At 41.0% G+C, this 18,057-nt stretch overlaps 1 long non-coding RNA gene across 1 annotated transcript; it reads right to left on the bottom strand.

Moving 5' to 3' along the window:
* Nucleotides 1–269: 269 nt before the first annotated feature.
* On the bottom strand, nt 270–11,152 carry LOC309815070. Its single transcript, XR_014295793.1, has 3 exons — nt 9,885–11,152; nt 8,792–8,908; nt 270–1,628 (listed from the first exon to the last, which is right to left on the bottom strand). It is a non-coding gene; the product is annotated as an uncharacterized lncRNA (long non-coding RNA).
* Nucleotides 11,153–18,057: the final 6,905 nt, after the last annotated feature.

The following is an 18,057-nucleotide window of genomic DNA, read 5'->3' as shown; positions in this document are numbered from 1 at the left end:
AGAAAATCACATCCCTGGACTGTATTCTTTGGGTCCCCTAAAGAATTGTCTTTATGGAATTATGATTTAACACTGTTGTCAGCGTTCATCCATGCTGCTGCTATTATAAAAAACAGATGTTTGCAGCACATCTTTTGGACTCTTGATCAAAGTGCTACTGAGAACATCTTCCAATGTATTGCTCAGTGTCTTTTGTGACAAGTTCATCTCAGAAGTAAAACCCAGGACACTGTATGTAACCTATGTTTTCTTCTATTAAATGCCAACAGATTGATACCCATCCTGTTTCTCTCTTTGCTTAGGCTTCCAGGAAACTCAATGCTCATTTTGACCCTCAATTGCTATAAGTTAACCAAGATTTTTTTAAAATATACTTTTATTTTCTCGTTCCATTACTAACTCCCCTGCCTCTTTTCCAGATTTTAAAATGTGACTTTTTCCAACTACTAGCAGGATTTATCGCCAAGAGAGGTGTGTGGTAGTAGAAAAAGCATGCATTTTAAAGTCACACAGTACTGAGTTTCAAGGTTGGCTCTGTTCGTTATTAGATGTATAACCTTAATTTCCCATATTCTCAGTTATCTCAACTTGAAAACCAAAACATAATGCCATCTAGGTGTGGTTATAAATATTATATGTGAAAATATATAATATAAGAATACTTACTGCAGTCCTTGAGATGTGAGTCTTTTCAATTATGTTTGTTGCCTTCTCAAATCCTATTGGAAAGTGGGGAATAAATGTACGGACAAATGATAAAAGGGAGAATAATAATGAAGGCAGCAAGATTGCCCACGATCAATTGTGTAACAGATGATAAGAACTTGATCTTGGATGACTTCATAGAGAAAATAAAATACTGGGCTTTAAAGGATGAAAAGGATTTACATACATGAAGATGACAAAGAGGATGTTCTGGATGGGTGAGACTTTGGTAGGAAAGAATGAATTGAAAAAAAACTAAAGCAGGCAGACCTGATTGTAAGTTTATGAACAAAAGCACCAGAGTAAGTACTACAATGAAAAGTTAAAAATTCAGAAAGTTTCTGTTTATACAGTTGAGACTCACTGAGCATAGAATGAAGAGTTAATTTCTTAGAATATTAAAGGGAAAAACAAGGGTGATATTTGAAGCATTCCTCTCCCTCCTCAAAGGTTTAACAATTGAAGATACAGACGCTGGAAACAGAAGTAGCTCTAGGAGCCCCAGGATTATCCATTCACTCTTCAGAAGCCAAGGAACAGATTCACAGAACTAGAGAACAGGAGCTAGATTGGGTTCTCAGCGTCACCTAGGGCTGCACATCTGAAGGAGAGAAGAGAGAGGTCCAAAGTCTCAAAACAAGATAGGGGTAGAATGGGGACCAAAATTCAAGTTCCTGACTCCCAGTCCACCCTGGGACTCCTGCTTTGTCTGTACGCCAGGTCCTCTCCATCTCCAGGTCACCGCCATCTATCCTATCCCATCTGAGTATGTGAAAGGGAAGTTTGTTTAAGAAAAAAATATTTGTATCTTCTACCGCTTGAATCTTGATCCATATTAGTGACAAATTTTATGGTGATCGGTGAGGCCGAAGAGGTCTGCATCGTGTGTGGAACAGGCTTCTTGCTCATGTGTACGTCTGGATCTGAAATACCAGAAGAAAGGGTGTCTTCAGAGTCTGTTGTGCGGTTGCCAACTGAGTGTTTGAATTCAGATGGATCACATGCAACACTTCAAATGGTCTTCAGCTCAGTACCCAAACATTTGGTTTCTTATCTATGCTAATTCCAAATTTTCTAAAGCAGCTGAAAGTTTATTGTGGATAAGTTCATACATGCCTGAAAAAGACACAGCTGAAGTAGGTTTCACTTGTTGGGTGGGGCTGGGATTTGCCTTCCCAAATGTGTAAGAAAAATGTTTAAGTAGAATGAAGAGAAATAATTCCTGGAAATAGAATTTGTTTTTTAATCAAGAAAGAATATAAAGGTGATCTATTCTGGAGATGAACAGTAAATAGGTTGAGTAGTCAGCTGCTCTCTAGTGGAATGTGTTGAGGATCCTGAAGCTAAACTCTTGTAAATCACAAGAGAAGATCACGTAGATTGGTGATGTCTGCCATGAGCTTGGAAGGTGTTGGTGGCAGCACACAGGTCAGACATAAGCCATCGATGATCTGATCTAATGCAGTCACTCTCTAAAGTCAGAAGGTAATGGCGACTAGGTAGGTGTCATCCAGGTGCACAACCTACATTTATGGGCTTCTCTTAATATGACTTTTTATCATGCTGGGATGACTTCAGACCTGTTATCTTCCAGTTGATAGAGAAGAGGCACACTACTGCCCATCAGTTTCTCCATGTGTTTTTTAACTTGAAGCAAAAACAAAACTATTAGTGAAATAAGGTCTCTTCCCATCCAAAAAAAAAAAAAAAAAAGGTCTCAGATGGGGCCCCTAGACCTCCATGTGGCCTTGGCATGGCATCTCAACTCTAGCTACTCCATTGGAAGAACATTTGGATTCCTCATAGATGTTCTCAAGTTAGAAGGAAAAGCCCAGCCTTTCCTGCCTTTCTCTAATTAATGTTTGTCTGCAAAGAGAGTAAACAAGGCCCAGATTTTTATTCATCTGTGGGGTTGTGGGCAGCTGTTTTTTTTTTTTTTTCCCCCTTGAGCCTGCCTGGTTCTATATTACATAAAGGAGAATTTTAGAAAGAAGAGCCCTGCCTAAATGCAGGGAAGAATCAGCCAGGCTAAACATGCTTGTAGCATATGGGAAGAGACTCCAGCGACGTGAGCAGTGTTGGACAGATGTGCTGAGGAGGGTTGGTTAAGGAACAGAATCCTCTCCTCCACTTTTTAGTTCTTCCAGCTGATCCCATCCAAACAAAGCCTTCTGAGTGTTTCAGAGCCACAGATGGACAGAAAGCTGCCCATACTTTCTGTCTCTCAGTCTCTTATCCCCTTTTTCTCCTTAGTAGGATTTGAACCAAATGGCTTTGAGCTTTCCCTCACTAATTCCCTAGACTTCTAGGGAAACATACAGCCCCACAAACATGTGTGGACAGAAATAAACATCTAATACAAAAAATATAAACAGCTGAGTTTCAACGCCAGTTTCTAGGATCCACTGTGTTTTCCAAGAAGGGGAGGCTAGTGTCACCTAGACCTGAACAGAAACACATCCTAAAGGTTTAGAAAATAAAATTCAAAGAGTAGAGAGTAAGCAGCCCAGGGATGTGCCAGATGGGTTGGACTTAATTTTAGAAGGTCTGAACACTAGCCCTGTCTGTCTGTCTCTGTCACTGTCCGTCTGTCTGTCTTTCTCTCTCTCTCTCACACACACACCCACACACACACGCGCGTGCGCACACAAACTGCATGTTCTTGGGAAAATTATTGTCTTTTCTGGGCCTGAGTTCCTCCTCTGTAAATGTTCTCTGCCATCCAGCCTCTTTGTCCCATAATAGCACTTGTTCCTACAGAACTTTGTATTCAATTCAATTGCCTGATTGTTCCTGCTGCATTGGACTGTGATTATATGCTTGGTCTGCTAATGTGAGGTGAGAGAATCTGAGCTTTAGAGGCAGATGTGGCTTAAAATCCTGGCTCCACCCCCTCAGATGTATGACCTTAAGCAAGCCATTTCTCCATGCTTAATTTTATAAAGGGAGGAAAACAAAACATGGTGATGATAATGTCTACTTACTAAGGTTCTTTTGAAGGCTAAAAGTTAGAGCACATTCTTGTAATGTCTTGCGATAGCCTATAATGGAAAATAATTTGAAAAAATATACCTATATAACTGAATCACTTTGCTGTATACCTGAAACTAACACAGTATTGTAAATCAACTCTGCTTCAATTTTTAAAAATCAGAGCACATATAAAAATGCCTACTTAGGTATACTCTTAAGATACAGTAAATCTTAGTTTCCTTACGTTTCCTTAATATGTAGCATAAGCCTGGCATATAGTGGGTATTCCAGAAATTCATTTTGGAAAGAAAAAAAGAGAGAGAGTGAAACAGAGCAAGAGAAAAGAGGGGAGAAGGGAGAGGGAGGGAAAGATAAAAGGAAGGAAGGAAGGGAAAGAGGGAGAGAGAAAGAAAAGAGGAAGAGAGGAAAGAAAGAAAAACAGGAAGGAAGAAATAAAGGTGGATAGGTAGAAGGGAAGAAGAAGTGATGGAGGAGGAAAGGAAATAGTGTTAGCCATGCCCTCTTCATCAGCCTGTTAGTTCCTAAGGGGCACCTGTGGCGTACTCATATCTTTACCCTCAATTCCGAGTATTGGCATTAGCATATCATAACTACTCAAGTAATGTGTGCTGGCCAGATTTTATTAATCTTTAAAATGAGGATAATGATACCTGTCACACTTACAAGGCTTCTATAAGCATCGGATGAAATGTTGAGTGTGAAAATACTTCGTAAATATAGCAAAGGTGCTGATGATGGACCTCGGGTCTGGTCTAAGATGTTAAGCTTGTCCCAAGCCCCTATTTGCATAATCTAACAAACTGGGAACTGAGGAGACTACTTAGTAAAAGTAGGTACAGACACATGCAGACACATTGAATAATACTCTGTGTGTGGAAGGATGAGCAGAGGAGAGAGCTGAAAACTGGAGTATACAATCCAGTTGGACAATGGGTTTGCTGAGAAAGAATGCGTTATAAAAGAAGGAGCTTGGGGAGTAAAAGGTGGGTAGAATGGGAAGAGCTGTCTAAATAAGCTCTTTATCAGTTAGGAACCCAAGCAGCCCTACTGTGGGACTACACCAAGTGAAGGAAGAAAAAATCTCCTCCCTTAGCAGGAAAACGATGAGTTGCCACATAGGATTGGGGGCATGGTATACCAGATGACTAAGTGTTGTCTGTGGCAGAGAAGATGTCCAGGTGGACAGCTTTGTGCAAACTCCACAGTGCAGAGGCTAGAGACAATGATTTATCACAGTTTTTTATGGTAAGTACCAGTGGTTCATGGTAGGGAGCCAACGCTGATTAATAGACATATAAGACAACCCTCGAAGAAGTCAAAAATTATTGTGGTGGGGAAGAGAGTACAGGGGAAAATGGCAGAAGAGACCAATATTGTTTTCTGATAAGCTTTGTTGGACTGGAAGCCAGATTTAATGTAATTATGTCTTTTCCACTCTGAAGATTCTAAAGAATAGGGACTTTAGGTTACGTAAAGTAGCATGGTACATAAACAGGATTGCTGAACTGGATATTCTAAGTTCACTGACCCAGAGTTTATATTCTTTTCTGGGTATAGGAGCCATACATAAAATTTCATATCTCAGCCAGACCAGCTATTTTCTTATTGGAGTGAGTAAAGAATTGTGGATATAGAGAACCAAATCTTAAAATGGAATAGAAATTGTAGTGGGGCTGAAGGAGGATTCCCTTCCTAGGAAGGCAGTATATTCTTTATGGAACATGGATCCCAGGGCATTTTTCCATTCATAGGTGGCATTTGCTCAGATCAAGAAATATAGACCATTAATATATAGTTGTATAGGCATTGTACAGTGTGTATTTCCCCAGCAGGGAATTAAGAATGAGTTTCCTCTTCCTCAACTGTTCTTCCAGAACCAGGATGACTTCAGGAATTGCTTCTCATAAGAGATAATGCTTTTCTAGGTGCTGCTTACACTCTGTGAAATCCAGCCAAAGGTGTGTTGCGGGAGGAGGGGAATCTCCTACTGGTCAAGAGGATAATTCCTGGAACATACACACCTGGACCTCAGGCAAACCTGGGGTCACTTTAGGCAACAGATACTCTTTTCTGAAATGAAGGACATATATACACTACCAAACGTAAAATAGATAGCTAGTGGGAAGCAGCCGCATAGCACAGGGAGATCAGCTCTGTGCTTTGTGACCACTTAGAGGGGTGGGATAGGGAGGGTGGGAGGGAGGGAGACACAAGAGGGAAGAGATATGGGGACACATGTATATGTATAGCTGATTCACTTTGTTATAAAGCAGAAACTAACACACCATTGTAAAGCAGTTATACTCCAATAAAGATGTTAAAAAAATAAATAAAATAAAATGAAGGTGGCCGTAGCTTTCTCAACAAGGAGGCATTAAGATGTGAAATAAAAAATGAAAAATAATTAGACCAGTACTTAGCCAGAGTAAGTAGTCAATAAATTGTTAACATCAATACCATTGTTATTAGACTGGCTATTGCCTACAACGTTAGGATAGAAATTTGACAGGAGGACCTTGGGGTAATCCCATCCTGCTGGAGGATGTCTCCATTCAATTCACTAAAATTTCTGAGCTCTTAATATTGGCAAGGCATTATAAGGTTTATAAGGATTACTGAGACTTTCCAGTTTTTTTCAGTCACAGAAGATCAAAATTCATGAGATGCCAGTTAACAAAACCATCCGTGAGACGGAGCAAAGAGTCATTACACCCATTAATTGTTAAAAGCCGTTGTGGCCTTTCAAAGGAGGGGATTATTTTACCTAAGGGGAGGGTCAGAGCAGACTTCATGAATGGGAGGTTTTCAGCAGCCTTGGAAGAATGCATGGGCTATGGACACACACACATATGAATGAAGGAAGATGGATATTTTAGTGTGAGGAAGAAGGAAGTGCAGAGAAACATATGGACTCGTTACATGTGACAAGAGGACTGAGAAATGAGGCTGAGAATGTAGGCTAGGAGCACACGCAGAAGGTCTTCAGAAATTCTTAATTTTATAGGCAGTGGGGAAGCATCACATGCCTTTTCTAAATGGACTGTAAATTCGGTACGGATAGGATATTTAGTTTTGTGTCTGAATTTCTCATGATCTTAATGGAATGACTGGCAAATAGCACTCAATTATTGTTTAAGTGAAGAGTGGGTGGATGGGTGGATAGAGGAACAGATGAATTAAATAGCAGTTCTGGAAGAGGTGCACCCAGCTGCCTTGTACTCATCTGCTTGTTTATTCATTCATTCATTCATTCAGTATTTAGTCCATATTAAATAAACAGATGTTTCAGAAGCTGTGCTGCCTGCTGTTTGTGCCTTGAACCTGACAGCAATTCTCCTCTCGACATAAGCCCAGGGAAGACCATCTTGCCTACCCCGTGGAGAGAGTAACTTTTAATGTAGGACACCCTACATATTGGAAGCCAGATATTTTTTTTTCCTTAGTCATTTTTGTTGAATCACTGAGTTGATTTTAATAAGGAGGACAATTCTTTAAAACTTTGGATCCCCCCCAAAGCCAATTTTTATGTTTCCCCAAGCACTGCAGTTGAGGCTGCTCTGCCTGGCTATTAATACTCTAATGGAACTGCATGCCCTCTTACAGAGGGGAAATCAGACATTGTGCTGAGCTGATTAGAAGTGATGGCATGGAGCTTCTTCCTGAGAACGGAAGTCCTGTAACCTCAAATACCAAGGACTATAAATCTCAGCAATATATAATGATAATTGGTTTGAAAGGCCTAATCGACACAGAGAACGGAAGCCAAGAGCAGAATGCTCAAAACTGGAAGCACCGGGCCTCCGCCTCCTTCCAGAAGGAGATGTGTCATTTTCTCCCTCAGTGCTGGGAACAGCAGTAAAGGATTTAAAAAGCTGACCTTCACTAAAGGCCAAACTGGAGGCCCTGCCTGATGGTTAGTAGGGTCTAAAATAGAAGTCTATCTGCAACACATTAAGCTGGGAAGCTGGTAAAAATCTAGATTCCTAGTTGTGATTTCAGACATAGTGAATCAGAATCTCTGAATTTGAGCCTAGAGCTTAGTATTTTTAACAAGTTCCTAACTGACTCTTATGCACAGTGATGTTTGAAGACCACTGCTGCAAATTTCAATCTCCGTCTAGTACTCTGTGAGATCTTCCTCAGTTCCCTGCTTCTATGTGATAGTGGAAACACCTCTGACCTTGGGTTTAACAAACCCATGTTCGAGGGGCTTTCAGCAAGCTCTGAATTCTTTCTCCAAACCCCTTTCTCCTGATTTGCAAAATGAACAAAACAAAGTCTACCAGGCTATGTTCTTATAAGATCCTGAACAATTAGGCAGAATATGAAAACATGAGGACCTGGTGAAGAACCAATACTATTGGTCATGGACTTGAAACGTGCATAACTTTGGAGAATGTAAAAGAAGGATTGGGTATTATCTGTGCCTCAATTTGAGACTCACAAAGTCAAACCTTTTTGAGCTCAAAGGCAGGTTGACTGAGATACAAAGCATTGGGCAGACCTGGACTTGACTCTCAGCCACATTGCTTTTTAGCTACAGAGGCTTAGGCAAGTCACTTAGCCTCCCTCAGCCTCGAATTTGTCATCTGTGAAATGGGCATAAACCATCTGCCTCTTGTGGTTACTGTATTAGAGATACTTATGTAATGTATTTGGCACATATGAATACTAATACACGAAATCAATGATGATGACACAAGCTGGCTTGAAGTGGAACTGCTAAAGCCTCTCATAACCTTCCTTAGTCACGCCCCCATTATTTGATGTTGGACAACTGACATTTTCTCTATCATGTGTAATATGTCATGCAAGTTTCAGGTTCCTAAGTTACCCCTTTCTAAACAGATAGTTACTTAAGTGCCCCCACCCCAAATAAACTATGGCGTCCTCACTCCATAACTATTTACCTGTTTAACATTTATGTAACTTTGAGGAGGTCACTTAGCCTCTCTAAGCATCACTTTCCTCCTCCGCACAATGGCCATACTAACTGTACCTTTATTAGAATAAGTGATGCTAACTGTTGTAACAGATAAACCTTGAAATCCTAGTGCATCCTTATTAAAGTGAAAGATTATTGTCTACTCACATCTTAGTCAAGTAAGAATTAGCCAGGTTTGGGAGATTTTTATCCATGCAGATTTTCAGGGACTCAGTCTCCTTCCACTTTGTGGCTCCCATCTTTAACACGTTGTTGTCAAGGTCACTGCAGAAAGAGAAGGGAGACCAGGGAGACAGAATGCCAGACACTCAAGCGCCTCAATGCAAAAGTGACACATCTCTTCTGCTCATGATTCACTGACCAGAGCTGCTCACTCTGCTCCATGTAGATGCAACAGGGGCTTGAATAAAGTCCCTGGCAAGCACTCACTTCCTACCACCAACTTTACATTATGAAAGGAGAGTGCAAATCTCTGTCTCAGCCACCATTACTTAGTCATAAAGTTGCTGTGAAGATTAAATGAGAAAATGCACATCGAATGCTTAGTGCAGAGCCTGGTACATAGCATCTGATCAATAAATGTTAACTGAAGCCATGCTTCTTAACGCCACAAGGTTAATTTCATTCTTTGTAAACACTAGTGGAATCCTTTGGATGCTAATGACTTATTTAAATACCAGATTGGCTATCTTGATGATCTATCCTGATTTTAGTCTGATTTTCATTCATTCATTCAACTCACTTGTTGAATGACTACTGAGTACCAGCAGTGAACCACACTCTCCCTTTGCCCAAGCATTACGTGGAATGGTGGAGAGAAAGGACATGAACACTATGCAAACAATTACATACATGGTTATTTAAATTGTAATTGTGATAAGTTACATGACAGAGAAGTACAGAGTACTAAAAAAGTGCATACCTAGAGGACAAGCCTAGGCTGTAGGTTAAGCAAGGCTTCTCTGAGACCTACAGAATGAATGGAAATTGGCCAAATGAATAAATGGAGGAGAGATTTTAAGCAGGGGGAACAGACATGAGCCTCTTCTTTCGGATCTCACTCCCTCAGTCCTGGGGATCATTCAGCTCTGATAGCAGACCTGATGGAATGTTCCAAAGAATCATCAGTTTAAAAATACAAATAAATAAAAGCATCCTGGTAAGTTTGTCCACAAAGTACATTAGCAATTTACAAAGAATACACAACATCCAAACACTTTAGCAGCTCCAAGGAACTTACAAATGTTTTTATGCAATTACAAACGTCCTTTTCTCTTCTTTGAAATCTTCAACAAGTCTTTCTGTACATCGCTTTTCTCAGCTTGATTCCAGTCACTGCATGTGTTCAAAATAGAAATATTTTTGTGATTTGTCCTGCTCTTCTTGGCTGTATAGCCACTCCTCACCAGTTCTTCCAACACCCCTCAAAATGCAGAAATATCTTATATTAGATGTTCTTCTCACAGAATAATAATAATAAATAAGAAGTCAGGAGGAAACGTCTGAAGGTGATAGATAGGTTTACGGCTTAGATTGTGTTAATGGTTTCATGGGTGTATACTTAGCTCCAAACGTATCAAGTTGTATACATTAATTATGTACAGCTTTTCGTATGTCAAAAATAATAACTTTAAAAAGTGAAGTAAAAATGCAGAAATAGTGTGCACATGTGGATGCCTAAGCACACACACATACACACAGGCATACACAGAGTAGGGGAGTATTACTGGGGGTGATGGAGAGTTCTACAAAGTAGACCTAAGGATTTTATGTCCTGGCTCTGCCATTTGCTTGTTGTGTGATCCAAACTCATTAACACTGCATTCAAAGCCCCTCGTGGTACTAACATCTGAGGGCTCAGCACCTTCCACCATTCTTCCCTGCATGTGCCCTCAGTTACAACCAGAGCAAGCATCTCAGGTCCCTGATGGATCTTGTGCATCCACTGTTTTATACACGATGTGAGCATATGCCACCTGAGAGGCTCTCCATAAGCACAGCCTCTGTCTCCACCCTCTTCCCCACACACTCCTGCTCAGTATTAACATGGATTTCAGTCTCTGTCATTTAACTTTTATCTTGTATTTGCCGTATTCCCTGTGTTCCTATTGCTGTGCTTAAGCCACTGGTAGCAGTTGTTGAGATATTTTCTAATTATTTGTGTGCCTTCCTCTCTCACAAATCCATGTAAGTTCCCTGGCAGGCGTCGATTGTGTGTGTGTGTGTGTGTTTCCCCAACACCTAGTGCAGTGTCTGATTGCACATAATGGGCATTTAATGCATGTTTGTTCATCGCATGCCTTTTCTAATCATTTGTCCTCTCTGAGCCTCAGAGTTTTCACCTGTGGAAATGAAAAATGATACCCTACTTAGTTCATCCATCCTCCTATTAAATGAGAACAGGCATGTACGGTGCTTAGCAAAGAGTCTACCATAAAGTCTGTGGGAGTGATTGGTTAACAAACATTTGAGTGCCTACTGTGTCCTAGATCAGAAGCATAAACCTTCTTTGCCGATGATTAAGCACTCTACAAAAAGAGGCATATATTTAATAATCATAATGAGATTATTACAACATCAAGACAAATATGTGCCTACGTTGCTGCTTGTTTAATGATAATAATGATAATAATATGAATAACCCTTTTCATGCTCTTGAAGACTAACGAGAAGTGTAAGGAATGCAGAGTTTGTAAACACTGGGGTTCTGAACAAGATGATAATACTTGATGCATAACCAGTTATGAATTCCAGGGTCAGTGAATTTAATCCATTTTATATCATTGCAAATGTTTGCTCTTCTGCCAGGGAAGATTAAAAAAAATATTCTTGTGTTTGGCTCAGAAGCTGGCTTCTCTCCTGGCAGTGTGCATCAGACTAAATGTCACTAGAATATTTCAGCATATGTGGGTAAATATTTACACTCATTTTAAACAGATATTCCAAATTCCTTGTTGTTTTTCAGCAGGGGCCTAAACCTGGTGGTAAAAGTCATGAATAGAACTTTTTCATTCTCACTAAGTGAGAAGGGACTTTTCAAGGAGTCTTGCCTCCAGGGTGCTCTATTTTTCTCCTCCTTTCTCTTTGGGTTGAGTTGTTGGAAGGGAGAACTGGCCCTCTGCCATGGAACTCTCTACCAAGCCACTTCGAATTATTGCTACATGGTCCCTGAGAGCCAGTAGAGATTCAGCTGTGATCTCAGGGGGAAAAAAGAAATATAAAGGAAAAAAAAATATGGAAGCTATGATATGAAGAAGTTAACTCTTGGAAAAATGCAGAATGTGTAGTGTTATGGCCTTGGGTTGCAAATGAATGGACAAGGACTTAGACCAAACTTCTGATTCTAAGAGGAATGAGAAATTATGATTGGAACAAATCAGAGATTGTACTTGTTCTTTGGAGATGTAGAGAGCAAAAAGGGTACAGCAGTGGGAGGATATTGCTGGACTTCCAAGTTGATAACACACAGAGATTGGGTTATAGACGTTTTTGTTTGTGTTGGAGATGCATGAAAATGTGTATGTGTATGTATATCTGTATGTATGTATGTATTAGCAATTTCCCTTGCTTTCTAAAATTCATCAGTAGTAGAGGCACTCATTTAAAAAAGGAAAAAAGACCTCTGCTAATAGAGCAAAGGAAGAAGCTAGGCAAAGCTTCAGTCTTGTCTAATGGGCTACTCTGAAGCACCATTGATGCCACAGAGTTGCCCCATCTTGAGGCAGGAGGATCCAGTTTTATGATCCTGTATCAGTTAATTCTTGTGCCTGCAGGGTTTCCAAGGGGTTTGAAGGTAAGGGCTACCTCCTAGGCTGTCTGAGTAACTCACCCTTGGTCAAGGGAAAGTCTTTAGCCGTGAGTGCAGTGATCTGTTTGTGACTCACAACTGTGAGGGATGGAAGGGAATCTGTGTGGGCATCGACAGCAACTACTATATCGGGGTTGAAATCCATAGAGGGACAAGTTAGAATCATAGAGTGCTGTAAATTCAGAGACAGAGGAACTGGTTCTTTTATTCTACTGATACATTGATTAAGCATCCATTCATTCCACTGGTACAACTGCTATGTACCAGGAATACAAAGACCAGAGGCAGCCATTGTGTATTCTGCATCCTAGTATAATCGGGGTACGAATTCTGCCTTAGAATCTAATAAAGGGGAGAAAAAGGACACATAAAGTCCTGATGATAAGACAACACTTAAACATACTTGTGCACCTGCTAAGTGAGCAGTCCTACGCTTTGTATCATGGAGGCAACAAGGTTGTGTAAGTGTGGCTTTCACTTTGGGGAAGGTAATGAGTGAAAAGGGCTTCATAAAATACAAGGCGTGATGTACTCAGTGTCTCATAAGAAGCAGGAAGTTTAAGTACGGAAGGACCCAGATGAAAGAGAGATCATCAACTGCAGAAATCATGGGAATCTAAGAATTGACATTGGAGCTGACTCTTAAAGGGTGGGCAGGCAGAATATGAGTACACGTCAGTGGGGGAGAAGGTGTTCCAAACAGAAGGAATGGCTTAAGTAAAGGTAGAGAGAAAATTTAGTTTCACATAAATTGTGCTACGTGATTGCCAAATAGTGAAGTTTTGCCGGAATAGCAGGTGAAAAATAGGGAAGCAGTAGGAGATGAGCGTGGAGAAGTAGGCAGACCTTCAAATCTAGGCAGAAGAGGATTTGAGAACTTGATCTTCAAAACACTGGGTAGCTATGAATGAATTCTGAAGAGTAAAAATTCATAATTAGAGCAGTCCAGTGGGAGGGTAAATTTGGCAATGCAGAAGGCAAAGACTGAAGCAGGAAAAGCTAGAAGAGACTAAAGTAAACTACATGACAATCCTGCCTGACATATGGTTAACTGTCATGGGGTTGTTAGAACACTTCAACACGAATAGTGAACCTTAATGTAAACTAGGGACCTTAATTAACAATAATTTACAAATATTGGTTTATCAATTGCAACAAATGTACCGCAGGAATGCAAGATATTAATAATAGGGGAAAGGAAGGGAATGGGGAGAGGAAGAGGAAATATATGGCAATTTTCTGTACTTTGAGGAGGTATATGGAAATTTTCTGTACTTTATGCTCAAGTTTTATGTAAACCTAAAATTGCTCTTTAAAATTATGCAATTTTAAGAAAATCTAAAAAAACAGAACAAAACAAAAAGACATCCCCACCACTTTTACCCAGCCCTTTCATCTGGTCAAGTCTTACTCATTTTTCAGAATATCAGTTTAAACAGAGCATTTTTCTCTGTTCCTCTAATAGCTTAGATCCCTTCTAGATGGTTTCATACCACCCTGAACTTATTCTTAACTCTGTTATCATCCTTATAAGGTTGATGACTAGGAATATTCTCATTACACTGTTACGTGAATGAAAAATGCGTTTTATTGTATTAATCCGCTGAGATTATGGTGTTTCTCATAGTAACTAAAGTTGCTTACTCTAATATATGCGTTCAAACAATATTGAGCATCTTATGGATTAGGCTTGTGTGAGTTTTATTTACCCTTAATTTTCTAATGCCTAGAAGAACACCTGACTCATAGGAGGTACTCAGTAGATATTTACTGATTGCATGTTTCATTAAAAATTATTTTTTTTATTTATTTATTTTTGCGGTACGCGGGCCTCTCACTGTTGTGGCCTCTCCCATCGCAGAGCACAGGCTCCAGATGCACAGGCTCAGCGGCCATGGCTCACGGGCCCAGCTGCTCCGCGGCATGTGGGATCTTCCCGGACCGGGGCAGGAACCTGTGTCCCCTGCATCGGCAGGCAGACTCCCAACCACTGCGCCACCAGAGAAGCCCTAAAAATTATTTTATCGTAGATATGAGACATTGGTTAAGACTGTTGGCTTGGAAATAAGATAGTCTTTGGTTTAAATGTTAACTTGTCTTTTCATTTTTGCTTTGTGATATTGGCCAATTCATTTTACATCTTTAAACGTTTCTTCTCCTCTGTAAATTGGGAATAAAACGATTTCCTATGCCATAGAGTTATTGTGAGAAGTAAATAGGATATTGTATGGTCTTAGCCCAGGTTCCCCAGAAAACAGAGTTTGATGCAAGGACTAAGCACAAATGCTCGGTTTCGGCAGGTGCCATCTCAGGGTAGCAAGAATGTGAGAAAAGTAGAGTGAGCCATGGAGGGATGGACATAAATACAGGGTGATACACCACACTGCTGTCCACTGTTTGATGATCAACCATGAGGAGACATGGCTGTATCATGAGAGGTGGATCCACTTGGTCTTTTGGGCCATCTCTAGGCAGTTAGTATAGAGAATTCATTCCTCAGAATGGTCGATATGACAGAGGAAGGAAATGGGTCTCAACCTCCCCTTCTGCATGTGGTTTCTCACAGTTAATATCCCATGCTTCTGGACTGCTGCATTTAGCTGTTTTGACAACTGCTCAGAAAATCTGATCTCCTACCCTGTGCTATGCATTTCACCCAAGTCTGGAAGTAGTAAAGGAAACTTGAAAGTCAGAACCTGCAGCAGGTCAGTCTGGCTTTGCAGGGGCAAACCAAGGGTGGGAGGCTGACCTTCCTGGGGAAGCTGCTGGCCAGATCCAAGAGGCGGGAAGCATCCAAACCCAACCAGAGGTAGTTGGCCATAAAGGCAAGCTTGTCAAACTCCCCTTGCAAAGGAGCTATGATAGCTGACATGCTGTATTCTCACATACAGTATATGGCATACAGTAAGGGCTGAGTAAAGAGTGAATTTTATTTGAAATATTCATTGAATGAGTGTGTAAATGAACAGTAAAATCAATTTAAAAAATGCTCAGCTATTAGACCTGGAGAGGATCTTAGAGATTGGCTGTTCCAAATTCCTCTTTTATAGAGGACAATACTGGGGCTCATGGAGGCAGATTACTTTTCGAAGGTCTAATGGCTGCTGAGCAGGCATTCCAGAATTCTTTTCAATCGCTTTATGCCGTGCTCCAGTAACTGCAATGCAATGGAATCTGCTAAGCATAACGAAGGCAGCTATCTTAGTTTTCCAATACTTAGAATGTGTCAAGCACTTTTCATCCCCCTGAGGTATTTGCTATCCCTGTTTCATACGTAGGAGAACCATGGTTTCAAACGATGAAATACCCTGCCCCATTATTAAAAGGTAAAAGTCAGAAAACAAACACAATCTTGCTGTTCCTGATGTTCTTACCTTCTTTCACTGCATTACACCAAGTGTCACGGTAGATGAGGAATTTTCCCTCTCATGATTCTTACAAGATTCATGTGCAGAGGGGAGATGGAAGTCCCATAACACATAACAAGAAACAGGGGCACAGAGGGAAAGCAAGAGGAGTGAGCCTTGGACCAGCAGAAAATTTAAAACTGAGATTCCCCCTTCTCCAGCTGCTGTATTTGCCTCCTTTTTTTTTTTTTTTTTTTTTTTTTTACAAGAAAAAGTCCCTTCTGGGAAAGACTCACTCAACTCCGGATACTTTTCCAAGACATTCTTGGAGCTGAGACTAGCATATCCAATTTGGCGGCGAGAGGTGTGATTTTAATTAGGCCATTTCCCTCTGGGGACTGGGGGCTCTGTTGGCTGAACTTCATAAAGAAGCATGTGGGTGGGCAGGGTGTAAGGTGCTCAGAGGTGAGCAGCCTTCAGGACAAGCCTCCCGGAGGGGACTGGCTGTCGTTTTGTGAAATTTTCCCTGTTCCTTCTTCCTCCTAAAGTAATTGGAAATTGCTGCACCCGGGAAGAGATGTGGCCTCCTTCAGATAGGAAAGGGCTCTGGAGCTCTTGGATCAGAGCCAGCTAATATCCAGGGCATTTGTTTTTCAGCCACAAGGCCCCTGTGTGGATCAGTCACTCAATCCAGACAGGTGTCCACCTTCCTTGCTCCATGGAATCCCTTTGGGTCCTAGAGAGACTGATTGTGCCATTCCCCAAGTGAAAAGTTCATGTTCCTCCTGGTCATGAAATAATGTGGTCCCAACCTTCCCTCCCGGGGTGTGTCCAGTGATGTAAGACTTGACTTCTGCACTGGAGAACGGTACAGAGATAAATTGTTGGCTCCCGACAACGTCTCTTCCAGGCTGCAGAAAGCCAGGGCAGTGCAGCTGTGGGTGGGCTTGGTCATTCAGGAGAGGCTGGCCAAAAGCCGCCTAGAGGATGGAAACCAAACAACTCTCAGAAAAACGGAGACTTGAAGGAGGACCCAGGAGACATCTCCTGCAGTTAGTTCTTCCCCGGTTCTTTAATTCTCCTTTGAGAACTGGACATCCACTTCCGATTTCCAGAGAATCAGAGGGGATTTTTCTAAAATGCAAATCCAATCACATCAAGTTTCTGCTTTGAAACACCCTAGTGGGTCCCTGCACATTGTATCAAGCTTTCTTTATGTTGTGGTTCACACATATCTCTCCAGCTTCCTCTGCTCTTCTTGCACACCCACCTCCTACAGTTCCCAAACTAAATTATGCCATCCACATACTCATCCATACCCTTCCCTGCAATTGCAATTATCTTTAAGGCTTCTCTCCTGTCAGTGGGCTCCCATGCCTTCCATCCCGAACCCCTCCTGTAGTTGCTTGGCTAAGTTTTGCTCATTATTCGTGTCTCTGATTAGAAGATTAGAGGAAGGCTCCTCTGGAAAGCCTTCCCTGAATATTCCTCCCAGACTCATTGGCAAAATGGGAACACCTGTTTTGACATCTATTTTAACACTTAAAGTGCTCCATTATAATTGCCTGCTTAATTTGCCCTCCCCATTCACCGTAAACTGTGAAACTAAAGACCAGGTTTGTGTTTTGTTGATCATTATATTCCTTGTTGAGTGTCAGACATATTTTAGGCACTCAATAAATATTTGTTAACTTAATAAATGAGACCCCAGAACGCATCCTGTTAAACCTTTAATGATCTTCATCATTTCCTGGGGGTTAAATATACTTCTCTTGAAAATCTACAGAACTGGGGGGATTGGTGCAGCTTTTCACCAATAATTTACAAGCAGCCCACAAGGACTTCTGGTAGTAAACGGAGCATTTAAATTGTTCATACACACTGAGTTTTGGTAATACTTTAAAATATTGATATGAAGTATGCCAAGAACAAGTGTGGGCATCCTGTGTTAGGTCTGTCCTGTCTGTATAGTTGCTCAAAGGGATACACGTGAGCACGTTAATTAACGTGATTGGATTCTTTTGCATTCATGATACACAACTAAGAGACTGGACATAGGAATGTTGGTAGAGAAGAATGTAGGCATATTCAGGAGGTCATGAGACTCTACTAAGAGAGAGACGGCTGTCCTTCTGGGTTTTTCCAAGAGGGAGAGTGCTAAGCTAAACCTCGAAAATGATTCAGCAAGGGTAAGAACCAGGGGACAGTCAAAAGGAGAATCTGGCTAGAGGAAAGCTTATTTGTAGTTGGAACAAGAC

This window comes from Mesoplodon mirus, assembly GCF_964341445.2.
Source record: "Mesoplodon mirus genome assembly, chromosome: 1".
NCBI lineage: Eukaryota > Metazoa > Chordata > Mammalia > Artiodactyla > Ziphiidae > Mesoplodon > Mesoplodon mirus.
This window is presented reverse-complemented; position numbering and strand designations above follow the sequence as displayed.